The sequence below is a fragment of the Xiphophorus couchianus genome, chromosome 5 (assembly GCF_001444195.1).
Source record: "Xiphophorus couchianus chromosome 5, X_couchianus-1.0, whole genome shotgun sequence".
Taxonomy (NCBI): Eukaryota; Metazoa; Chordata; class Actinopteri; order Cyprinodontiformes; family Poeciliidae; genus Xiphophorus; species Xiphophorus couchianus.
Window position 1 is genome coordinate 12821785 of NC_040232.1, and position 27891 is coordinate 12849675.

General features: G+C 37.3%; 1 protein-coding gene across 12 annotated transcripts in view; it reads left to right on the forward strand.

Annotated features, from left to right (window-relative positions):
- Positions 1–27891, forward strand: part of adgrl3.1 (adhesion G protein-coupled receptor L3.1) — a 162607-nt gene that overhangs the window by 15221 nt on the left and 119495 nt on the right. For all 12 annotated transcript variants that reach the window (XM_028016996.1, XM_028016997.1, XM_028016995.1 and 9 more), the window contains exon 2: positions 7698–7778. The gene's annotated coding sequence lies outside the window, so the exon portion shown is untranslated. The remainder of the gene's footprint in view (positions 1–7697; positions 7779–27891) is intronic.

Sequence of the window (27891 nt, forward strand, 5' to 3'; positions counted from 1 at the left end):
ATGGCATTTTCATTCAGAGTCTTTGGGAGTGAGAATATGTGACAGAGAGTATTGATCTGTAGCTTAGTTGTTCTTGTAGTGTGATAGGATGAAGAAAGGAAAGAATGACTACATGGTCATGCTTGATCGAACAAAAGTATAAACAATAAACATTTGAAACTTTGCACATATTGTCAGCCACAATCTTCAGTGTATTTTATTTGGATTTTATTTGAAAGATCAGCACAAAGATTTTTTTCCGTCTTTTTTTAATTTGTTTTAATTAAATATCTGTAAAGTATTGTGGGCATTTGTGTCCAGTCCCTCTGAGTCAATGTTTTGTAGAACTAGGTTTTGTTGTAGTTGCATCTGCCAAGGGTCCGTTGATCTCTGTCAGCTTTAAACCTCTGGTGATTAAGTTTCTTGCTTAAATCTCATTTGTTTTCACAGATTTTCAAAGGGATTCTTGTCTTTACTTTGACTAGACTCATGTCTGTATGTTTAGGGGTAATGTGTTTTGTACCCAGGATCACCCTGTATTTTGCTTCACCCTTCCTCCCATCAACTCTGACCAGCTTCTCTGTGTCTGCTGAAGAAAAAGATTCCCACACAATGACACCGCTGCCATTGTGTTCCTTTTGTGGAATGGTGTTTCAAACTGATGTGCAAAATGAATTCTCTTAGACACACAAAAATGTTCATGATGACCATAAAATGTAACGTTGAGTCTTATTGGACGTAAGCATCTTCTTTGCTGTCCGTAGCTTAAGGAAATCTGAAAATTGTCCTTCTTTGAGCTTTCTTATGATAATTGCTTTCAATTTGCAGCTTTTCCATAAAAGCAAAGGACTATATTTATTAATAAAGTTACATAGGAAGGCAATAGCCTACCATACAAATGCACACCACACTTTTCAGTTTGCAATTTATAAAAGTTTTGTTTTGGAATAACATGCATCATTATTGTCTTACTTCTTGACAGTAACTAAAATTTGTGGCTATTTGCTAACAAAATGCAAGACACTAACAGTGGCTAATGGTATGGTAATGTAAGTTTTGTCACTTGTTCCTTTTTGCATCTTGCCTTCCGCCTTCTTAATTTATCCACACAGCCTTCAGGTGCAAATCTAGCACCTTTCTCTGCCCAAGTTCATTCTTTTGACTGGTGAATAATGCTCGACAAGGAGAATTCTCAAATCCGCTGGGTTCCTTTTAGCACATTTACAACGTGTGATTGCAGAATAGACTGCACAAGTCTGAGGCTGACATGGTCCAACTGTCTTCAGATAAAAGCACCATGCTCCCTTTGGTGTGGATGCCTCCCTGGCAATTTGTCCCTGAAGTATCTTTCACATTGTGTAATAAAGTCATTTTACCACCTCTGCGTTGTGCAAGCGAACCTGATAGTGTCACACAAAGACAGATGACTAGGACCATAGCCTGTGGGCCTGCAGCAATAACTAACAACGGGCCATGTGCCTGTTTTCTAAAAAAAATTGAAAAAGTGTTCACATCCTCCCCTTGAGTTTGCTGACAAGCCTTTTTTTGAAGGCTTTTACTCAAATAGGACGATAAATGATAGAAGATCTGTCATAGCTGAAAGGTAAAGTGTAGGTTCAAGATCTTTATTGGAGGATAGAGTAAGTGAAGTACTTGTTGACCAATATGGTCTTTTAAAAAGCTATCTTTGTACAAAATTAATTTACCAAGGTTTTTGCTATGGTTGGTCCATTGTGTGTAGGAGTCTGGATTTTTGAATGTATCACAAGGATTGTACAATCTCTGCTCAGGACTGGTTACCTGATTACTAGTAGCATTATTAAATCCATATTATTTATTTACAAAGTACTCTTTTATTGAGTTTTTCCACCTTAACCTTTCTGAATTTTAAGTTCTGTAATCAAAACTTCAAATTCAGAAGTTTTGACACTTGAAGGAATCAGTAAAATATGAAAATTACTCAATTTATAAATCTATTTAATCTTAACCTTCCTGTTTAAATCTTTTTTCAACATAAAAACTAGCTTACATGCTTAATATGAGAGTTAGTTATTTCCTTTTTGTCACTCTAAATACTCATTCGATATGAACATGAAATACAGTATGTAATATGTTTCATATACATGGTAACATCCGAGGGAATAAATTTAAGTAAATCTTAACAATGAATAAATGTGGTTTGAACAGTGTAATAATTGACCAGCTATAGTCTGTATGCCATATCTTTATGTTTGTTGTTCCTGCTGGCGGGCGGCCTAGCCAATCTGTTTCGATATTCTCAGTGCCCCCCCCCAACCCCTCCCAACATTGAAAAATGCTGGCTACTCCCTTAACCCCTCTCCCTGAGAATCAAGTTCAATTCATACAAATAGTCATCTTCTTCATTTAAGACATAAATGTAATAATCAATAAATATATAGAGATGTACAGTAGGAAAAAGACAGAAATGGTGCCCACTTTACATATTCTACAGTATTCTGCTTTATAGAATAGGTTTTGTTGTAATTATAAAATTCTGAAAGCACAACCAACCCTTGAAACAAATGAATAGTTGGTGATAGGAAGCTTGGAAGCAGGAGCTAATATGCTGAGAGCTTCTTGCACGAGCAAGACATTTTGCTTTTTGGTAAGTGCTGAACAACCAGCACTTTTAATTTATCATTTGCTCCTTTCTTCCTTTTTTCGCACTCTCTCTTTGTCTCCTTTCACTGATCTATATGGGTCACATAGACAAGAGTCTTTCATTTTCTGCCTGGGTACAGCATGCATACTATTGCTCCATATTCTTTATGCTTATATTGAATTAGAGACCAAGGGGATAGCTGTGGTTTTTAAATGAACATTAAGAGGCTCCACCCTTTCAGAGAAAGCTTCAGCTCCGCCATAAATCTCCACCAACAGGCATCGACAAAAATCCTAGACTGTTATGATGCAATCTTTGGTTTATTGCATAATTACAAAGGCTAATACATGAAAAACGATCATGAAAGCATATGGCACAGTCCTAATTACATCCAGAGGACTGATGAATAATGGGGATGATGTGGCACAGTGATCCAACCGCTGCTTCTCACAATAGAAAACACTATTGTTTTCCTGTGGGAAAATGTGAAGCGTGTCTCATGTGAAACCTGCTCTTCTTCCAAAAGATAGAACCGAGAGGAACAGAGGAAAAATAATGGAAAGAAAAACTCATCTATCCACTGTTCAGTAAGGCAAGAGCACCCTGACCAAAACCCTTTTTTTCCAGTAACCCTCATAAGCTCCTAATAAACGCTCAAACGCTCACCTGTTTCTGGACTTTTCCTTTTTCTTTAAGCATTTAAAAAATATATGATTGTAGATTGTAACACATACTACTGGTAGCTTTAAAACATACATTAGCAGGAAGAAGCAGAAGACAACGGAGATATGAAATGGAGCTGTCTGTTTACATCAGTACAGACATTACTGATAGACTGATGTGGTTAGCAAGATCAAAAAAAGCACCCAAAGAAAGGACTCTGCTGTTTCTGTTTATAGATAAAAGTGGAACTAGAACAATAAGAGATTCTGATAACTAAGCAAGAAATGCCACAGTGTTTTGGCCTTATGATAATAGCCCCCATAGTTTCCGAATGTTATTAAAAAAATCTCCAGCTCAGTCTGAGGAGAAAACCCTTTAAACCTTTATTCGTGCAGTATATAATGGAGGTGTGAATAAATACGTACTAATAGGTTTAAAAGCAATTTTTTGGACAGTAATTTAAATAGTAACATATTAAAATCTAAACATGAATAAATATCTTTCAAATACTGAAAGATTTTATAAAACACTACAGATTTGGATTCATAACCCTACAACAATGTATTAGGAACGCACTAGATGGATTTTATATATTAAAGAAATTCTTTCTGCTGCTAGAGAGACGAGACTTGACACTGAATTGGGAAAAAAGACTTTCAAGTTGACTTGGACCTGCCTTGCAAAGACTTAAAACTTAACTTAAACTAGGAAAAAATAATTCTTGAACTACTTTTACTGAGAGACTGAGGCTAGTCGTATGGTTGAGCCGAAAGTGAATTTCTACTATTGTGAAACAGCTCCAGTCGCCAACTGTTTATGTGACCAGTGTTTCATGAATTTTCCCACCATTGTCACTTTACATTGGGTGGTTGGTTAGAGAGATGACAGTGATTATTTACATTAGAAAGACAGGTTATTGGCGGTCCTCTGCCAATGAATATTTTGTGTGAAACAAAGGATTTGTGTGAAACAGGTTTTTTAGTCAAAATAAATTTCAAATAAAAATATCTTAAGTGAATCCTAATTTATTAATTTTCATAATGCCTTGCTTCTCTGATATATAACACCACCACACCTCTGACTATAACACCACATATCAGTTCTCAGAGTGTATTTCTCATTGGAAGATTGTTGGTGGTACACTGTATCTTATATCCTTGTCCTGTGAAAAAAACATTTTTAATGTAATGTTAATGTTACAATGGGCTACAGTTTGCATAAACTGCACAGCTAAATGTTTTGGAGATTGGAGGTGTCTTAGTCTTGGGTGTGGTAGTCTAACAGTTCGAAATAATTTATCTTATGAAGTAAAGACAGAGGGAATATAACTGATCCATACACTTTCAGCAATAAAATACTGAGCTAGCCCTTTAAGTCAAAAACACTATGTTACTGAGATGAGTTCTTGTGGCTGTTTTATTTCTCCAATAAAATAATGTAATATTTTGTCCCTTATTTGTGTCTCTTCTGCCTTGTTTGTGTTGCCAGGTATTTACTTCCACTGGAAAATTTCTAGTCTGCAACAATAAGCCTACATGTAACAAAAACAGGCACTCTAGTTTTATATCCCCACAGTCCTTCTCGAAAAGGAAGCACTCCTTCCTGCGATGGTTTTCAATACGAGTTCTGATTGTTAAGCTGGAATTCTTTCTGTATGAATGTATTGCCAAGGGCAGCTTTTCTCATGTGTGTCTTGGTTAAATCTAACATATTTTCCCATAAAGATGTTGCTGTGGTATACTCTGGGAAGTTGTGCCCTCTGACAGTTGAAGAGCGACTTACAATTTAATGAGTAAATCCTTTACAGGGGTTTAGGAAAATGGTGCCTGGCTATTGGTGTATGCATGGACTTTTCAGTGGCTGCATCTTTGACCCTCTCCTACTTGTTCACCTAAACAAGCCTTAATGAAAATCTCATTCTTTTCCACGTTCCACTGCTTACGCAAACCTTGTTTTTCAGTTCCTCTCTTCTGCATCCGAACCCACTTCTGTTCCACCTTTCTTCCTCCATTCCTTCCGCACTGATGCCACCGGTGTTATTCAGCTAGATGTGAATAATGCTTACTGTCTTCCGAGAGAAACAAGTCAGACAAGCATGGATGGGCTGCATAGGTGGGGGTGCTCATCACTTAAGTTATTTCTTACTAATTATCTCTTGCCCGTGGTGGTTCTGCTGCATCGAAGAGCGAGCATAAGTATTACATTTTATATTTGCCTGCCTACACATGATCACACATATAAATAGAGTTCTATGAAGGCATCTAACGCAAAGAAACAGCTTCTGGCCTCCTGTGCTGCCTAATAGACCCAGTTACTGCACAGCCCTGCCCTGGAGCGCCACAGACGTCCAAGCCCAGATTGTTGATCTTGATGTGTGTGTGTATGAATTTTACATTTTGTTTTTTTATTTTTTTTATTTGTGTGTGTGCCTGGAACATTCTTCCTTGGCTCACAGATAAAGACTGCCAGAAATTAAGGGCATACAGATAGACACTATTTCCTGGACTGCATCATCCTTCCCAGAAAAACAGCAGTACACTCACTGAGCGCAAACACACACTCAGAACTGAACAAACTGCATTTGTCGTGCCAGAGGAGATACGCATGAATCTGTGCATAGAGCAGGGACTGAGAAGGGACGCAATGAGCTTAATCCTAGGGAGCTGGTCAAAATGTTTATCCTTAAACAATGATGAAAATTACGCGATGAAAAGTTTTTCCAAGCAGATCAATGGAAAACAAGTAGTCATGCTTTTTAAAAATGTTATCACAAACTTCAATAACTTTTATTGGAACATTATGTGATAGACTATACAATCAGAACATGATCATGAAGTGGAAGGAAAACATGACGTATGGTTCTCAAATGTTTTTAGAAGTAAGTGCCAGAAGCGTATGAAATACGTAGTGTTCAAAATAATCACTGACCATAATATTCTGTAATATAGGAATTAATAGAATGGGCTTGTTCAAAATAAGACCAGTATGTATCAGTCAGTGCAGTCGTTCAATCAATGAGAAATTGTGAATCAAAGAGGCGGCCCTTTTTCAAAGACAAAGGTAGCACATGTTGGCCACAGTGCCTTTCTCTCTTTATTCAAAAGATACTTTGATTAAAAAGTTGATCTGAAAGTAGAAAGCATTGAATGTTTTTATGAAATTTCATTATTGAAAAAACATATGCAGAATTCATAAAGAGCACATTGGGAGGCCTATAGAGACATGGTGAAATATTTTGTCAGGTAACTTAACAGTAAATTTAAGCCAGAGGACCTTGGGAAGCACAGTGGTTCAAGCATTGTGCTATGGGGGTGTATAAGTACAGGTCATGCTTTATGTTGAAGAAGAGATGCCAAATGAAGTGGGTATTCAACAAGAATACGAACCCATCCATTTTCTAATTAACTAACCAGCTTCATAGATCCTGCAGAAGAAAAATTCTGCTGCAGCTTGATGGTACCTCTACCACCCATCATCGTGGGAATGTAATGTTATGGTTGATGTCTGGAGTTAGTTTTCCTATACTCACATATCATATTGCATGCAGGCCAGAAAGTTCAGTTTTCTTCTCATCTTAATACAGCACTATACTTTACATGTTTTCTGTCTCACCAATCTTACATAAATTCCAGATTTATGAAGTACAACTACTGGTTGAAGCAAATGGGCCTAGATACAAATCTGCACTACACTGGGGATATGTTTTTGCAAAAAAGTTTAAAAGCAATATATAATTTTCTTTTCAGTTCATAATCCCGCATTACTTTATATTGGTCTGTCACATATGCTTGTTGCTATAACATGACAAAATATGAAAAAGTTCAAAAAGCATCAGTGCTTTTGCAAGACCATGTATTGTAAAGATATAATGAGACACACTGGCAAGAATAACTGAACAAATACAGAAGTCGACAGAGAAAAATTAAATGACAAAGTTGGAAGAGGATGCAAACCATTTTAGATATGAAAGTCTGTCTCTGCATCTGTGAAACACAGGTACCAATTTCCCTTCATCCCTGGCATTTGACAGAGAAATGCTAACCATATCAACAAGCTATCATGGCACAAGAGAGCTTTCCACTCAGTAAACTGCCAGGGAGAACAGAGGTAGACCATTACAGTCTTTGATATCCCAACACTTAAGAGGTCATTACGAGGCGGATTGCACAAGCACACACACAAGCGTGGCGGCGTAAACACCAAACAGGCGCCCCTGCAAGCTGCAGCGGCTTTGTGAACCGTCTGGTTCTTGTGTTTGAGTGGGTTATGGCTATTCACACAATCTGGATGGGGCCATTATTCACATGGCACCCCACATTCACTACATATTATAGGTATCTGTCTCTATTGTGAAAAATGACAGGGACTTCAGTTCAGTGAGCTTGAATAACACCCCCTCCTCTCTGTGTTCCCCCCTCGCTCTTCTCTCCAGGTTGAGGACGTCTTGCTGCCACTGAGATGTGATTCTCTGCGGTTTCATTTTCCTCCAACAAAAGAAGATATACACTATCAGGTAAGAATATGTGTGGCGATATTAAATACATGCAGTCTGGTTGTGTAACAATTTTAAACATATTTACCAAGGTACTCCGGTCAGGTCAGAATGCATTTTTATTTACAGCAGCCATATTTAGGCCTGAAGGGATAGCCAAGCAAATGCACACACACAGCTGGTGCTGTGTTTTTTTTTTTTTTGCAGACTCTACAGTATGCGTTATGCTTTTTTAGAACCCAAATGCGACCTGGGGTTTTCCCCAGAGACCTCAGGGTTCCATCTGTGCCAGGAAGTGCTTTAATTGGCCCGAACAAATGTGTCCTCTGAAAGTGCTAATCCAATCTGATTCGACCAGGCTTCAGAAAGAATATGGAAGAACGCGCGGCATGCCGTGAAGGCAGCAAGGATGGAAAAGAGCAGGAGAGACGCACTGGAAGCATGGGAGCAAACAGAGTTCTAATTGCAATTGGCCTGCTGTTCATTGAACGCATCAGCAGGAGTTTTACCACAAACGCAGACCTTCATCTGCCCATGAAGCCACTAACCACAACTTATTTACACTGTATTTACAAGCTGAGCAAGACCTGTAAAATGTCGAATTTACGAGCTTCCGTTTAATTAGGAATACTGTCTCCCAGAGTTGGCTGATGAATTGCACAATCAGTTTATTGGCAATAGAGGGAGGCGCAGTTGTTTGATATTGACACACTTGCCAAGGAGCAGCAGTTGACGTCCGTTTCTCACTAAGAGGAGAAATATATTGCATCTTTGCTGTGTAAAAACCCAGAGGTCATGTTTTCATGCAAGATCCTATTCTGTATTGATTGAATTGGCTGAGAGTAATGTGAAAGCAGGGTGCTCACTTTCCCCTACTGTGTGGTTTTGCATTTTTCTTTGCTATTGGTGATATTTCGTGGGTTTAATTTTCAAGCGCGTTTCACCACAGGCCTCAAAATGTCCATTTTGATGGTGCCATTCAAGACAAGCGTTAGGCATTTTCTGTTTTGCCTTTAGATTTCATCCGTATTGCATCTTAATATTAAAATTTTTTACTACATTCTGAAATTGTGGTGCAGTCCTCAACAAGTCTTGCAAAAATATTGTTACTCCTTTAATTTTCAACATTTTGTCATGTTCCAAACAGACTCTAGTGTATTTTATTAAGTAATCAGTAAAAAAAAACTCTGAAAAGTGTAGCATGTATACATTATTGTGAAAAGATTTTGCTCCTTTTCATATTTCTTTCTTTTTGCTTTATTTGTCACATCTAATTGTTGCAAACCATTGCATTTATTTTAATATTAAAAACATGACTAGAGTAAGTACAAATCACTGTTTTATTGTTCAGTATAAGGTAGAAAAATGATTCAAACTGATCTGACCCTATGTGAATAAATCAGAGCTTCTTTAAGCTAATTACAGGTTGTGTTGCCCTTGCCACCAAGCATTTCCAACGAACAATCTTGGCAATAAATATCTTACATTGCAGTAGAGGAATTTGGTCACATTATTTTGATTTAGCCACATTGGATGGTTTGCAAGCATGAACAACCAGTTTAGGTTTATGGTGTGACATGACTATAAAGATTTGTTTTTTTTAATTCTCTGATTGATCTAAAAGTTCACTTCCAATTGTCCTATGAATATTTGTCCTGCTGCGTAACGTAAGTGCCGTTGAAGATGAGGTCACAAACTTTTTGTTGGACATTCTCCTTCATTATTGTGCGATACAGAGCAGCATTTATAGTTCCATCAATTACAGCAAGTTGTCAACGTCTTCAAGCAACAAAGCAGACTCTAACACGATCTTCTCTGATGTTCTGTTTCTTAAATACTGGGAGACATATTTTCTAAAGTGTTTTACTTTTGTCTCGTCAGTCCACAGAATATTTTCCCAAACGTTCTTGGACTCCTTAACATGTTTTTAATGAAATGTGAGACATTCCTTTGTGTTGCTTTTTGTCTCCTTAACTGAGGTAAGCAACATTTTCTGTGCTTTAGAAGTCACTCTGCAGTTTTAGTAGATAAGGCATTGCTGGTACAGTTCACTACTGTTTTATGATTTGGAGAATGACTCTCACTGTGCTCTCATACTCTATTAGTCAGTAAATATAAATTACTTTGTTTCTCATCTGTTCTTTCTTTTTTTTAGATTGTACATGTTTTGTAGACTCTGTTAAGCTTTAGGCATGTTTTTGGACAAGTTCTGTTTATAGGATTTATTGATTATATGGGTCCAGGAGATATTAGGCCTTTGTGTGACTAACGAAATTACCGTAAGTATTTATTCTTATTTAATTTGCAATTTAGCAACAAGGGATTTGCATATGTTTTTTCCCTTAATAGCTGAAATCATCATTCAAAATTAGTTTGATTATCTGAAATACTTAAGTGTTGGGAAAAAAAACCAAAAATATGTAGGGTAAGGTTGAAAAACATTCACATACTTTTGGAAGCACTGTATATGATTTCATTTGTCATACACTTCCTATCCAGGATTTCTCAACCAGCATGCCTTCCTTCCTTCCTTCCTTCCTCTGCTCTCATATGAATCTGAATGCTTGCTTTGAAAGCTAACTTTGTGATATCAAGGCCTCATTTTGTCTTTAATTCAGTGAAACAATGAGTGAGAAGAAAGAACAGTGGGAAATGGGATATGTCATTCTTTGTGTTCGAGAGGTAGGGGGTATGTTTCTGTCCCTGTGAGAAACAGGTGTTTCCTGCTCCACGTACACAACCTTCATTTACCTCATTACTAATGAGAGCTCAGACTGAAATACAATCTGTACTGGCCGGATGTTAAGTGAGTTCACGCAGCAACACAATGCAGATAAGTAAATTAACACACTCTGAAATTACATGTAGCACTCACTTATGATATACAGTACCTTGCAAAAGTATTTATACTGTATTCACATTATATTTTGTGATAGATTGGGGTGGTATATGAGCGACTATAGCAAATAAGCAGATATTATTGCGAAGTAAATAGAAAATGATGCAAGGAAAAAAAACCTAAGTTCTAAAAAGTGTTGCATTTAGATGTATTTGAGGCATCCTTTGTAGCATGCCTCTACCAGCTTCATTAAAAAAAAAACAACCTGATATGCTTGCCCATGGTCCTTTGCAAATTAGCTCAGTCTCCATCAGATTGGTATCTGTCAATATCCATTTTCAAGTGCGACCACAAATTCTCAATTAGATTTAGACTTTGACTTTGACTAAGCCATTCTCTAACATGCATATAATTTAACCAAAGACATTCTATTGTAGCTCTGGTTGTATGCGTATAGTTGATGAAGTTGTAACTTGACTAAATGTGACAAAGGAACACTTTTGCAAGGCACTGTGAACACCCAATTTATCTTTAGGTTGACAAACATTTACTAAAACTTAAGTGCCTGTATAAAATAATATATTTGAAATTTTAGCATCAAATATGTTGGTAAATACGACTGTAATTTCAGTAATATCTTCAAATTTCTAGAATATTCTCTACTAATAAATATACAGTTAAATCATTAAATTAAAAGGCTAGATTATTGAAATTTTATTTCAATATGGAGGCCTTGCTTTTTGTGCCCATACTTACTTATTTTTCTAATAAAACAACCTGTGCACACAAAGAGTAAGTTACCATTCATACCCCCCTTCTTGGTGCACCCACCATTGAATGCACGCTTATTGTTTCTACAACATGACCTGATAAGATGGAGCCCATATGTAAACCCTGCCAGTCAATGCCATCCACACAGCTGCCACAGGAAGGCTGCAGATTGTCCAGGGTCCAAGTTGAGGGCTTTGAGGCTGCCACTTGTGGCATGTGTGTTTTCTGTGCTGGCGTACTTTTGTCTGTGCTGTTTGTGCCTGTAAGACAGAAGCCTGTTTCTGAGAGTTGACAGATGGACCCGTGCAATTAGACACAGCCTGGCTGTGTGGAGAATTGCACACAAACAGACGTGTGGAAACCACATGAACCCAGAACCGGGCAGGATGCAGATGTCTCTGAAACTCTAGATCTGACACAGGATGCAATAGAGATGCAGATCTGAGACGTCTGTTTGCATGTCTCTAAGTCTGTCTACCTATTGGAAAAAACTTATTTGTGTTTATTTAATAAATGAGATGGGGCTTTGAGCAATATTCATGGAATGAATAGAATTACCTTTATGTCTCTTCAAGCCATTTCAGACCAGAAATATTTGAGTTTTTCATTAAATTTCATTCACAAATTTGACATTTAGTGTAAATATTTATTTACTATTTTTTTTATATACAGACACAAATGTCCTGTGAATTTATTAGGATTTATTAGTATTTGGATCATATTCTGTTACAAAATAATATATTATAATACTTAAGATTAGTCAGAATTGTTTCAAAGTGATCTGGATTTGGCTCTTTTTGTCTTCCCAATGACTGACCTTCGGTAGATACAGTAACCATCCCAGCAGAATGATGCTGCCACCACCATGTGCAATGTTAGTTTTAGGCTGTTATATCTGTTTTGCGTGTAGGCAAAGAAAAAAGACTACCTTTTACCTGAACACCTGCTTCCACATGCGTACAGTGGCTCATGGCACACTTCCAACAGAAATATTTGTGTCTTTCTTTTAAGCAACTGTTTTTTTTCTCACCATTTTTATTATTAATCCCACAACATGCGTTGTCATAATGAGATTAAATGATAGATGCCAAAGTAAAGAGGGGTAGTTACAAACTTTCAGATTTGTATTTGTTGAAACATTGGAAAACCATGTATTATTTTAGTTCCTCTTCACTTTTTTGTGCTACTTTGTTTTCACATAAAGTCCCAATAAAAATAATAGTTTAAGATTGTAACCTGATAAGGTGTATAAAACTTCCATACTTTCACAAGAAGAAAAAAAAATCATCAGATGAATAAATCATTACATTTATTTATTTATATATAAAAAAAACCCTGCATTTTGCATTAATAGGTATCTGCTGACAATAATAGGCATACAAATGCAACAAAAGATAACAATTCCGAATTTAGCTCTAATAGGGATGTATTGACCTTTGGTAACAGATCGGCCCAGAGGAGACTGGATTCACACTGAAAGGTCATGTTTTAAGACTTGGTTGTGTTGCAGCTGTGAAAATCTCTCTGCTGAAAAACTCGAAAATCCCTCAACAAGTACCACCAGGACCATGCCCCGTAAGCACTTAACCTTTAACTTTTCCAGTGGCGGGGCTCTTTGCTCAGCGGTGCGGCTCAGTGCAACTGTACTACATCGTTCCCAGGTGTGATGACGGCAATGTGTGAATGTAATCTGTCTTTCTCTCCTTTCAGCTGCTTCTCCTCTGTCATTCATGCAAACCCGAGCATGTTTTGTCAAAGCACGGATAAAAAGAGATTATGCATTGATAATTTATGAATATGTGTCAAATGCTTGCAAATATTACTCCAGGAATTACTGTTTCTCCCATTTTTCCTTGGTGTGGTCTGACTTGTTGACTGTTCCGTAGATACAAGTCAATCCCTTATGTACTGTTTCTTTCCTCCTAAGATCTGAATAGAGCGGCAGGGGAGGACAAACACACACACTTGCGCACGCCTACGCACGCCTACACACCACAAAGTCACACACATATAGTCAGATTAAAATTCATTTACAAACACACACATATTGACACTTACAAATACAGTGCATTGGCACCTGAGTGCATTGGTACAACCTCCAGGACATGTACACTTGCATACACATATCAGCTGGGAATAGCCTACAGAGATGCTCTTTGTAAACAAGTTGGAAAAAGAAGCTATTCAGGGCCACACCATATTCCATGTAGGATTAGCCGCCTAATTTGTGTGAAGCACTTTTATTAAAGAAAACAAGTCATGGTAGTAAGTCCTGTTCTTTCTTCCTAATCGGTGCCTTTTCCCATTTATGGTGTTTTGCTTGCGGAATAGTGCTAATCATGTAGAGTATATTGTAAATGTAGACTTCTGAAGGGCTCAGCACAGCAATGTGCAGATGCTCTCACAGATGTTTTCTCTCCATGTGTCTGTTTACCAGTTCAATTATCCTTATCATCCACTACAGAGATTGTTGATATATTTAGGGGCCTTCAACAGAAATTTCATCAAAAACACAATGTTACATTTGCAGAAAAAGTCCACTTTTGTGTTTACTGTACATCTTGGTCAGAGCTGGCAGATGTTTCATTTATTGTGAGAACATAAAGTGTGTTGCAAAGCAGCCAATTATGGAAAGCTTACATTCTGATTTTTTTTTCCAAATAAATTAGTTTCTTCAGTGTTTCAAGAAGAAAAAGTTTAAACTCTTTTTAAACAGTTTACCCTGTTATTGTACACAATAAATTGCAAAAATATGCACACAGTTATACTTCTGCACATTTTGACACTTTATACAGTTTCGAGGAAGTCAAGTGATGTCAAGTAGCCAAGAAATTTGTACAAGTCGACTTTGTCATATCACTAAATAAACTCAAGAACTGATTTCTGTATTTTTTCAAAGTAAGAGTCTCACACGTATATAGTACAAGCTGTTGGCTTAAAATACTCAGTTTCAAATGTGGGCTCATATTAGAAGATGAGACTTTAGTCCACCAGATATATTCATACTGAGACTTGCTTCATTAAGTCTTAGTATGAAGCAATTAGATCTTTATATCAAGATCTAATGCCATGGGAAAACGACTCGATACACCAATAATTTACAATAAAGATAAAGAAAGATTGAAAACCAACATAAAACATATATCTTTCATGTAATTCTGTGAAAAACAGATTAAATAATTCAGTTTAATCACTGTGATCTCACTTTCAATCTCTGCTGAATTACTGTATTTTCAGTGCACCTGCCTGCTTTGGTTTGCTGATTGGAACACATCCGCCCACCAGGGATATGAAACTGCAATAAGATCCAGACCTCAGGTCTGTGTGATTTGAATATGAAATGATTAGATTATTGATTTTGGCTATTTGGATCATCCACCCGAGGTGATACCGAGGCGGCACAATCACCGCAGATGACATTTAGTACTGTGTTTACCTTCGCTGTCCCCATTGATTGCATCAAAATCGCCACCCATACATCCTGCAGGAGCTCATTGTCTCATCAATTTGCAAGAAGTGAAGGATGGAGCTCCTCAGAAATGCAACAGTTGTGGTTTTTGTGTGTGCAAATAACCACATTGCCCTGCAATCAACAATAACACCATTGCTACGGGCTAACATTTTAAGTACCTCTGAATCTCATTTTGAAATGATGCATTTCATGCATATCCTAATCAATTAAAGCCTGTTGCATTAAATATTTGTCAGGAAATTTAGTATATTGAAAATGAAACTTTTTAATGGATCCTATTAACAATAATGTTTAAGTATTAATTACATTTTTTTAATTTAAATTCTGTATTTATCACATTTTCAAACTAAAATATATACATGGCATTCCTTTACAAAAATATTGACAAAATCCCCTAAGAACAACAAATGCATTCTAAATATCAGAAGTGATACATTTTAACATCAGTTTTTCTGTATTTTAAGATTTCTTTAATGACAATTTAGGACACATTATGCATTTTTATTTGCAATTTCATATTACCATTTCAAACGATACACTTTGTACCATCAACCTCTTAGAAAGTACATGAAGACATCTTGAACTTCAACCTTCGGATAAAAGTACAGCATATTCTTGAGCTAAGGATCCAACCTTGTCGAAGTACAAATCTCAAAAATATCTCAAAAATATGTATATCAACATTGATAGAATAAAGGTTAAATCATTCCAACATAAGTATAATCCACAAAATATATAAAACACACGTAGAGTGAATATAAAACCTCTACATAAATAAGTTTGCGCATATAGGGGCATGTAAAATCTTTTATAGAGTCCTATTCCACATTATATATTCTGGACAATTGAAAAAAAACCCAATCCCTGTGGAAGATAAAAGTATAAACAATAAAAACAAACTGCAACAAACTGGCTTTATATGTGTCGACACTATTTAACAAATATTTCGTGAAAACACTTCTTTTGTAGTGGTCCCATGTTTATTTGCTAATATTTCCCTATTTTACCTTTTAAAAGTTCTCAGAATCTCTCATATTACACAATTCTCTTCAAGGGACAGCACAAGTTTTTGTCAGACTTAACTCTAATCTGTGACAATGAGGTTAAAAAACATATTTTTCTGGTGAAGTCATTCTCTTGTTATACATACAGCTTTTTCCTTCAGATTGATCAGTTCTAGAAATTCAGTCCAATTATATGGCAACCACATTTAAGCTCTAAGCCTACACACAAGGATCAGCCCTGCAGGCACCAACAATAACTCTTAATTTTTATCTATTTATTTTTTTTATATCTTGATGCACCAGGTACATTTTTTCCTAGCGCACTGCTGGGCCTCCTCAATCCCAGCAAACTTTGAAGAAAAATCTGTTCCTCAGTGCAGATTCCCGCCTTTGTTCCCAGAGAACTAAAAACGCAACATCAAACAAATGTATTTGTAGACAAATGTTCCTGCTTCACTGTGGACATCCGTCACGGGATGTTATGTGCACATCACAGTGCTCAGCTTTGCTGCCGTCAAAGGGTCTCAAAAGGACTGTAACATTCAATGTATTCTGTGATACGCGAGTGAGGGGTATTCTTTATGAGTCCACCAGTGCGTTTTCTTATGCATAAGTGAAGGTGACAGTCTGAAAACGCATGTATCCTCCTTTTATCCATCTGTATTTTCAATGCCATTTTCTCAGTATTTAGACAATCCAGCCTTAAGTGCTCCCTTTTATATTTATATACCAGTGTTGATGCTTATGTATTATTGAATCATGAAGAGCCTGGTAAGCACCCCAGAAAGGCCTATTGGAATAAATATTTCAAGACCTCGATACAGTTCACGACTGCAAAAGCAAAAGGTTAGGAGCTTGATGTCTTATGCAGAAATCTCCTTTTCTTTGCCTGACTTTACTGAATCACTGGGATCTGAAGTTTGCTGATTCTGAGCAAATCTTTGAAAGTTTGCGTTTCTCTGAGCCAGTATTTGGATGTCCTATTAGAGGGATAGGAGAAGCAGTCTCGTTATCTAGACTAGAGGGATCTCTTTCAAGTAAGGTTAGTTTGAAATGCAAAACCAAGGATGAGGAGCCCATGAAGAGCAGTAAACATTTCTAACCATCTTTACTGAGCAGCAGGGAGGAACTGCATTGACAGAGGATGTGGCACAAGAAATCCATTGAACAGAAAACGGGGATTGAAAAAAGATTGCATGAATGTAAACGAAAGGTCCAGAACTTGAAAAAGAATAACTGATAGTTGATGAAGCTCCTATTTATTTAGAGATATTCACCTAATTGAGGATATTCGCCTATGAAGCCTGCTTCTTGGGGGTTTAAATGTATGCCACAAGTCTTGCATTTGGCCTGTTTTTCTGCCTCCTTCATCAAAGCACCATCACTCATTGCTGAGTTGGCTGTTCTTCATACTGTACGGGACGACTTTCTCTTCCCCCCTCTGACAAATACAATCGCATGTGCACATAAATGCTGCCTCCGGGTTTAAGGCACGGCTTTGACGGATCCATTTTGACAGTACTGGGTTCAGAGCACAGCGACAGAGGGGAAGAGGGAGATGGTGTCGGAGGGAAGAGGGAAGGTGGTATGAAGGAGAAGACAGATGAATCAAAGGGAGGAAAATAACGGCTGTGGCAGTAAAATCAACATCAATGCATCTCTCGCTGACATAATTGAGTGTATCAGAGGCAGTTTTGTAAACCATTAGTTTCCCCCCTCTTATGGGGGACTCTCTTCTATTTGTAGAAAACTGCAGCGTCATCTGTGTGACTACATGTGATCGTAGGTTTAGAAATGTGCAGTATTTTGCAAAAATGTTCATTCATATCCCTTGAACTTTTTCGCCTCACAAACAGAAACTTCAAATAATTTTATTGGGATTTTATGTAATAGACTAAACAGAGGACAAGTAGAAGGAGAATTATACATCGTTTTCTCACTGTTTTAGATTATTTTCTTGTCCTGGAAAGTTTTCAGTTGTGCCATACTCCTTTTCAAAATGATAAGTGTCCTGTACACCCATAGAGCTTTAGTAAGTCCAGAAGACCCCAAAGTGCTTCACACTACTTTCAGTCATTTACTAATTCACTCACACATGGTGGCAACAACAGAGGCGAAAGGAGTGGGGATCAAGCCAGCAACCCACTGATTGTGGGACAAACTCCTCCACAAACTCCTACCACCATCGTCCCAATAATTAATAGTTTGAACAGTGCTTTGTAAACTGGAATTGACTAATATTTGACAGAGGAGCAGCGTCTCAAATACATTTCAGTGTAAGGGGCTTTGTTTCTACCTTTAACGGAGTGTAAAGTTCATCATGTTGAGTATTTCAATCAGATTATCTGTAATTTGAGTTGGCCTATGCGGCAGATGTAACGTAATAGGCTCCAGTTCTGACAACATCATATTCAACAGACGTGTGCATCTCCATTTCAAATCTGAAGTGACATTTGCTTTTACCTTTGAAGCGGAGTGAGACATGAGCATACTTATATCCCCGATGAGCACAATTTCATTGTGTTTCTAGTTGCTACTGTGTCTGTGAAATAAGAAGTTTTATTGAAAAGTTTCTGTGTTTCTTGAAACCCACAGACAATCCCAGAAAGATGAAGAAGTTGAGAAAGGACTTTGAGGAAAAAAAAAAGTCTCTTCTAGTTCAATGTTTGCTCAGTATCACCGGTTGGATGTTTGAACTTGGTGTGAAAGGGGACTAGACGTGAACAGAGGCAACATTCCTTGAGCCTGTTAGGTCTCACACTGGTATAAACATGGATTTGAACTTTCTGCTGTTGTTTTTTCTCAGAAAATAAACTTTCAGCCAACTTTAACCCAAAAGTCCTTACCAGTAAATATTAGGATTCTGATGTTTAAATTTTTGACAACATGAATTTTTACCACTGAGCAATAAAAGATTGTTTATTAAAGAGAACCTTTTGGAAAGTTTTCACACAACACATTTTTTTTATTTTATTTTTTTAGCTTTTATGGTATTCCTAAAAATGGTCACTCTGTCAGCAGTGGGATCAAGTCTAGTGTTCATGCCATAGGAGAACTGTACTATAATGGAATATGAAATGACAATGTTGCTAGAATGAATCATCTCTTCTTAGTACTTTAATGTCCACAAGGCAAAAAATGCAATTTAATTTAAAAAAATTAGGAGTTAAAGATATGAATATTGTAAATAGTGACCTATCTTGAACATGCTGTACATCAAATTTGTGTCTCTAAGCCTATTAGCGATAGCATTTTAAAGACCAATGTTGAAAATTACATGTTACCTGGATTAGCAAATGGTCCAAAAAAAATGGACCATTTGCTGAAAAACAACATACTCGAAGCAGTAATTAAGCCAAAATTGTACAAAAATGTATACATATTGCATTTTAAAAAAACAAAAAAAAAACTTTGTCTGCAAATACATTCCAATTCTAGAATTTTAAAGAGGCAGTATTATGTATTTTGATCAAGTTAAGTATGCTACCTTCAGTTGTTTATATATCAAATATGACTTAAAAAATTGACTTTGGAATTTAACGTGTTGAACTTAGGTCTCTGTCTCTTTAATAACTCTTGCTCTCTCTGAAACTGTGCCTACAGGAGGTCATCACATGGCTCCTCTACTAACCCTTTAATAATGTTTTACATGAGAAGTAGCTCATATATTGAGCTCTCAGCAGATGTGCAGTTCCAACAGGTGTTTGCTAATTGCTGCTGGCTAGTCTGAAGGAGCTGAGAGGAGAGTAGAGGGGGCGAGATGCTCTGTGAGAAAGAAGCTCGGAAGCTTGGAAACATTTAGATTATGAATCTAAATGCCTTTGATCATGGATGACTTATAGTTATTGTGCTGCATATTTACAATGGGTGTTTTTTATTGATAAATGTGGACTGTCCTAGTTAAATAATTAAACTTAAATTTAAATAATGACAGATCAAACCATAAGTGATTTTGGACCCTTATGGCTAGATCTAAATAATTTTAGAACAAAGTAAAATCCATCTTTCTGTTATGCATTCTAAATCTTTCTTAAACTTGGAAACAACCACCTCACCTCTAAAGCCAAAACACTTTTCCATGAATGACAGAAAATTCTTATACAGTCACACAGTAAATATACCAAAGGTTGTCGAAAAGAAATACAGTGTTATTTGAGTCTGAAACGTTTTGTATTGTATCCCAGTCTGATGTTTGAGGATTGTTTTTATAAAATTTTAACCAGGAAAAGACTGCTCCATTGTTTTAAAATTAGCTTCTTATACCCTTACCTTTTGGAATTTGTCTTTGTCTCACCATCTCCTGCTCCACTCCCCATTTATATTATCATCATCATTTCTACCTTGATTAATCCATCCATCTTTCCATTTTTATTTTTCTGATCATTATTCCTCCCTGGTCCTCTCTGCGCGTTATGCTATTTCATCTTCTGCCCTCCGTTTTTATCCTCCATCTTCTCTTCCTTCCCCTACACTCCCATCTGCTCCGCTTCTCCTCCCCTCGCAGTGTTTCCTTGCATATCTCCACCTCAGCCCATCTAGTCTCATGAGGGAGGCAGCGCGTGCAGAGTTGATTAGACTGGAGCATTTGAAAGTTCAGAGCAGAGCGCAACAGAAAGTGGTGCCTAGCCGGCAGGCAGAGACGAATCAAAACGGATGTGTCTTGCACAACGAGGTTGTTGGCGAAGGATTTTCAGGGTGGTTTCAGTGCATTGGATTTCTGGGAGCGTCCTCAGAGCAGTCAGAGTCAGCCATGCGGAAACTGCAGTGGTCCGGTCAAAGCAGGAGCTTTCCCCAGATGCATTGCATGTCAAACAAAGAGGCAAAGGATGGTGTGTAAAAATGGTTTAGACAGGAACATACATACATATATATATATATATATATATACCGTATATATACAATGGAAACCATATCACTATTTAGATTTGCATACCAGGATAGAAAGCCCAGATGACTTAAAAATCTTGTAGCTTTATTGACTAGAGGGAGCTGAGTACATAGCCATACACACCTTACAGAACCATCTATGATTTTAGTTCCTCCTCACAATTATGACCTAATTTGTGATAGTCTGCTACATAAAATTCAAATAAAATAGATTAATAAAATGTGAAAAAAATAACATGCATAAATACTTTTGCACAATTCTGCATTTAATCTAAATATCACAGATAACAAGATGGTAACCACTACCTACCACAGATTTTTAAATGAGGACATTGCGTTTATACCATAATGACTAAAACATGTCCCACAGATGTTGGGGTGACCCATACCTTCCAGGCTGCTTTCTAGCACTCTGTGGTTCTCTAGTGCTCAGCTCAGCCACACAAAAGAATTACAAACAGTGCTGCATGAAATAAATCACTGTGCAGATTGTCTTTAGGCCACAGATGACAATTGTGCACATTCCTGCAATGAAACTGCCCCTCACCCATGTTTGTGCACATACACGTTGGCGCCTTCAACTGTGTGCCTACTGTACATGTTGGGATACTGCCAGTGGGATGCTATCGTGCTGCTTCGGTAAGATATACAGAATCAAAATGAAAGACACAAGCTGACACGACTGTCTTGTCGAGTTAAGATTTGACCAGCACAAACACTAACTTGTCATTAATTGTGATTTTAATATAGTCAGAGGGGTCCATGTGTATGACCTCTTCTTATCCTTAAGTTGAAGCACAACAGATACATGCTGTGGCCATGTTCCCAAGATGTTCATATTGTTTTGGAGCTGACAGTATGTTTCCTCTGAGCCTCTGGTCATGCTGAGGGGCAGCTCACTGCCAGTTAGTTTCTCTCAGCACAGAATTTGTCCCGTCCTACTTTGTTTTGTCTACATGACAATAATTTGTTGTTCTCTTCTTTACATCATATGTACAATATAAGCAGAGATTAGACATGTAATGATGCACTGAACTCACAAGTTGAGACAATATAAAATATTACATGGAATTTTAGCTTTATTTTGTTATGGACAACAAAACATTTATTTGAGAAGACCTTTGCAATTTTAAGTGTACACTAGGCTTGACTTGTCTATGTATGTCTATGCATTGTTGTCATGTTTCTGTCAATCTGTGGTGGATACTTATATAAAGTGCAGAGGTGAGGTCATGCCATGTTTAGTTGATGTAAAGAAGGGCATTACTAAGACTGTAAAACATACTGAATCATTAGGGACTGACATTTTAGAATCCCTTGGGCATTTGATGTTAAAGACTATCGTGGATAGTATGGTTATTACGATTCAAAAATATCATACTTGATGCCCATGAAAATACTCAATCCCATTTTTGACACTGCAGATCTTTTAAATAAATATGGTTCTTTCTGATAAAGATTAAAAAATTATAACCAATAAGAGTGTAAAATATTCCATTTGTTAAGCCAATTTGGCAACCCTTTGCTTGGTTTTATAAAAGAGCAGTATCATTGTGGATTTACTAGAAAGTGTAGATGCTCAAGAGTTTAACTCCACTGAAAACATCTGCGAAAGTCTTGTTCTCTCTCACAAGAGTAGGTTAGGAATCGACCTTCACTTGCGCTGTTCAACATGTCTGTGTGCCGTGTGCATCTTTCAAATGTGGCCTGTATTTGTGTGCACAGTGGTGGTTTTGCGCGCCACACGCATGATCCACATTGGAGATGTGGTTGTGTTCATGTGGGTCAGGTGCGGTGATCTGTTTTGTGCTTGCCCTCAGATAATATCCTGCAGGCATCCCTGGCTTCACACACACATCCTTATTCTCTTTCATTGTTGCTCTCAATAACTCTTGAGCTTGTGCTGTCCTCTTCACCACACAGCAGTCCAGTCTTTTAAAACCATTGGTAATAGAAAGCCATAAATTAGCCGTGTCGCAGTGTTCACAGTGTGTGAGAAAAAGTAGTGGCTTATAGTCCAGATATTACGGTTTGTGGAAAATCACCTGTGATTCAGTGCTTTAGATAAATACAACCAGCTGGGTCAGGCTGGACAGGAATTAATCCGTATTGTTCTGAACAGTGCCCAGACAATGTATATCAATAATGATTATGTTATACCATGGATTATACTATGCATTCTGATGTAACTATTTTGGGCAGAAAATTACTATGAAAATAACACACTACATGTATCTTGTGTGACGTCATTCTAAGGTTTTTAACTAATATCTTAATGTTAGAACAGCGCCCTTTTCCAGCCACAACTAGTTGGCACTTGCTTGCCCTGTACCACTCCTGCCCTGATGTTCCTAATGTCCAGAGAGGAACCAACCGTCTCCATAATCAAAACCAATATGCAAAGTTTTTACATTTCTAACACAGTCTAAGTTAGCCGATGTCGGGTCTTGACTTGCATTTTAAATAAAACCTTACAATGACCTCTTCAATGAAGGAAATGAATTCTGTGCTCCTACTGGCTTCATTATACCATTTCTTTTGCGCCTAAAATGCTGAGTGCCTGTATTCTGAACAATAAACTATTTAAGGGGCTCTAGGCTTCTTCATTGCTTTTGTAACAGAGTCAATCAGCCTAACCGTCACAAAGTCTTTGTTAGTTAGTTTTCTAAAAACAGTGCCTTCCTACTTCTAAATAAGAACGTCAAACATAGGTACCAGTTGTTTAGCTTGAAGCACTCACCTTTATATCTGGGGTTCATTATAATAACAAAAATAACTTTGTCTGGCACAGCTGCTAGAGAGTAAGACAGACTTTGACAAAAAAATTTATTCATCATACTCTGGGCAGGGCTGTGATTAATTGTACATTGTTAGGATTTGAATATACCTCATTACAGTTCACAGGCCAGACTTCTAAGTTTTTCTCCTGATTAGTCATATCCCCGTTGCAAAATTAACTACCTAATTTGTGTGTCCATATGTGTATGTTTAGCCACTCCAATCAAAATTCCTCCTCCCTCCGTACCTACAGTGATGATTATTTGCTATGTCACCTTTACCCATTAGTGCAGTCTTTACCCAGGAAACAGCTGTCGTTTCTGATTTTAACCAAAAAACATGCAGGCGTTCACTGACAGAGAAATGGTCCATGGTTGTTAAACTTACTTGGCAAGCCAACTGAAGGTAATTTACCATAGCTTGGCAGACACATGCCATTTTACTGAACATGGTGCATAACCCCTTGAGCTCTGTTCTGCACCAACTTCTCTGTCCAACCAAGCATAGAATGAACAACTGAGGAGACTAAAGAGTGAGAAGTACAGGTAAAAAAGACAAAGTGAAGGAAAACGACAAGGGAAAAAAACTGCATGAACTGCAGAGTGCTTTCTGATTCAATTGTAGCACAATGCAGAACAAACTGGCCAGATAAAATGCATGGGCAACTAGAACTCTTAAAGAGGTGCATGCAAATGTGTTTTTTTTTATGAATAGCACAATATAGATCTTATTACACTGTATTGTTTTAATAATTTATTCAAAGTTAGGGATTTATCTGATTAATGCTAACTAATGAAACTTCTGAATAAGCTCAGTTTTGCTTGCCTTCTTAAAAAGATTATAGAAATAAATGCCTATCTTGCAAAAGAATGTGAGTATTTCAATTTTATTTGATTTGGTTTTTGCGAGTTATGTTATGGACTGCTTCACTGAGAATAATACTTCTTAGAAATCCATATACAGTAGTCATGGATTCTACACTTTTTGTTTCTTGAATGATTTGAGCTTTTGTTTTGTTCAAGATTTGCGATATAGACAACATTTAAGTAAAATATTTAAAGACCAATAAATGGGCACAAAGATTTACATTTTTGTGGATTTTCTCTAATCTGCACAGGGTCATAATTGTACATACAAGTTGAAATGTGTACAACTCTTCTCTCTGCAACTCCCCAAGTGGTATTTAGTTAAATATCATTTAGCAGTCTTTCAGTAGAGTTAAAGTCATTGCCATTCTGCAACCTGAATGTTGACTTACTGTATAATCAGTCACAGTTTGGTTTTCTTTAAGTCATTAACCCCAAGTACACATGAAAACAGGTGTTGGAATGGATAAAGTGTTTGGTATGGCTCTTTCTCGACTCTGTTGAAAATATGTTAACTATTAAAGACGGGACGTTGCCAGAAAGCCAACTACAAAAATTTTACTTTGACATTACTGATACTCATTATGTTTAGTTTTATATAAGTGGACAGTTTAAACCACAAATATAACACTAGGACAGCTGATAAACTTTGTTTGGCAACTTGGGGTGTACAACATAGCACTTAAAGTTTGTTTGGCAACTTGGGGTGTACAACATAGCCTAATAAAGTGAGAAGCATTTATGTGTGAAAGTTTGTATGTGCAAGTCAGGGGGTACCAATGCAAGTGCATATGCATGTGCATGTGTCTGCAAATGACACATGTTGACAAGGTAGCCTAAACCGGTCAGCACTCATTAGTGAAAAAGAGAATCCCTGAATGAAGAGTGCTCTGACAGCCAGGGTACTCGTTAGGGGACTGCACACACACACTCAGGCACACACACAGAATTAGCCCAACATAAATTATCTCATTCATTGATGCAAACGAGTCTGTTAGTCTTGCGACCCTAGTGACAGCTCCGGTTATGTCGACCCTGTAGGAAATGAATATTTGGAGCAGAAAAAATTGGGACATTAAAACTGTATCACTTGTGCATGCAAAACTAGGAAGCACTATGACCTCATGTTTGTTTTAGGCTCATATATTTTTTGCTAATGTCAACATTCACTAACTCAGCCAATCATATGACATCAATCTGATGAAGACAACTTGCTGAAGTTCAGGCCGAGCAGCAGAATAGGGAAGAAAGGATATTTAAGTGACTTTGAACATGGCAAGGTTGTTGTGCCAGACAGATTGATCTGGAGATTTTAGAAATTGCTGATTTTCTCCCTGGTTCACTGAAGTTGGTTTGAAAAAACAAACCAAACAATCCAGTCAGTGGGATCTGTATGGATGAAAGTGCCTTGTTGGCATCAGAAGAGAATGGACAAAGTGGTTCAAAATGATTTTTTTAAAAAAACATTAAAGCCTTAAATCACCAGTGTTTACAATAAAAATATGTGGAAAACCTTATGTGAAACCCTATCATACTAAACCTGGAAGGAGATGGGCTACAGCAGCAGCAAATCACACTGAATTAAGGGACCTCTAACGACAAAAATTCATTTCACCTGGGTTTGAATTTGTGGTCTCTCGTTACATCAGGTATGTGTAACACCCTAAATCTAGGATTGTCTCATTTTTTTGTTCTGGTCCTGGCTACTAGTTGATGTTTTGTCTCTGTTCCTGTCTGTTTGGGTGTGGCTCCACTGAGATACAGTAACTAGCTCAGCAGAAAGAAATGTGGAGTTTATTCCAAGCGACCTTTGCTATTTTACTCTTTTTACCAGTTATATGGTTCACAGAGACAAATGATTTGCTAGAGCTTATTTTTACAGCAGTCTGAGTACAGTGTAAACACATCACATATGTTCTAAAAATTAACATCATTAGTGCCTGTTTATTCATAATATTTTAACCAATCAGCACATTAAGATGATGAACAGAAATAGGTTAGAAACACATGGCTTTGCTTTGAGGCAATAGCTTTTGTCTATTCATTACAGACTCTGTAGATGGAACATCTTTTTATATCTTTATTTCAGCATATGGGAAGATGCAGCGCTGCTGAATTATTTACGCAACTACAGTGGTGTGACTTTGGTTTAGTCCTAGATTGCTTCGGGCTATTACAGCACTATCGTCTGTGAGGACACCACAGACAATAAGGGCACAGAAGAAAATGAAAGAGTTAATTAGGCAATGGGAGGGATGCTGGTGGAGCTTAAAGAGTGATGGAATAGCTTTTGAATTATGAAACAGTGGATGGAATGCTGCGACGGGTGGCATCCAGCCATATGTTACCACACAGCTCCTCTATCTAGCCAGGGACAGCTGGTCAGATTGCTCATGTTCAACCGAGTTAGGGACCAATCAATCAAAAGCGGGCAACTTGCTCGGCCATTTAGGCAGAAGCCAGAATAATACACGAAACACTATTGTGAGTGTATCACTTTGGCGGCAATTAGGAATTTGTCAAGAACTGTTAGCAGACATGAAATCTCTCTCCCATGGAAGCTACTACTTACAGAATTAAATGGGTTTGGATGTTAACTAATCTGTCTATTTTTAACAAAGAAATGCCCAGTGAGTTCTTATTCTGATGCTTCATCAATTTACCAATTTGTATTGAATTTGGTTTCTCATACCAGAAATTGACAGCAGAAAACATGATATTTTTAAGCTCATAAAAAAAACCCCAGAAACGAATAACGTAAAAAAACCACAAAAAACCCCCAGATATTTTCCAAAGTTAGAAAAAGCAAAAAGTAAACATTTTCCAGAGCTGGAAGATTATGACCAAAGTTCTTTAAAAAAACTCAACTGATTTCATAAAATGTTTGGACTGCTTTGTAATGGAATGCAAATCAAATTTCCTCTTGTGCTGTTAAGCTTCAGCTGAAATTAAGTTTAGCTTGACTGTCCACGATAATAATCTTAAATTAATTTTCAATTTCAAGGATTTCACTTGCCATCCAAAAACAAAACAAAAAAAATTCCAGATAACTTTACATCTCTTATCGTGCCTTATGTTGTCTGTTCTGAGAGATTCAGATTCACCATAGACGTGCCTAAAGGCATATCCGTCTGTAAAGTGTGCAGAATAAATGTTTTGTTTTTTTTCTTTCCATCTGAGTCATTCTCTTTATGCAACTAAAATTGTTTTCAAGTTCTGAAAAATATCTGAGAAGCTATTTGACTTCACAGTTCTGATATGATTGAGACAGCCTGATATTGTCTTAGTCTCTTCTGGGCCAAAATGATATGGCCACATTGATCAATAGCCTCTGTTACACATGATTTATTTCCCATGGCTCAGGCTGTCTGCTTTGTTCCATCTGTCCCCAGCTCTTGCAAATTTCTGCTGCCTCTCTTTCTCTCAAAGTCTCACACACACACACAAACTTGACATGAATGCTTAGTTGGGGCTGTGTCCAGGTTCCCTTGAGAATGGAGACCATTTAGGCTCAAAA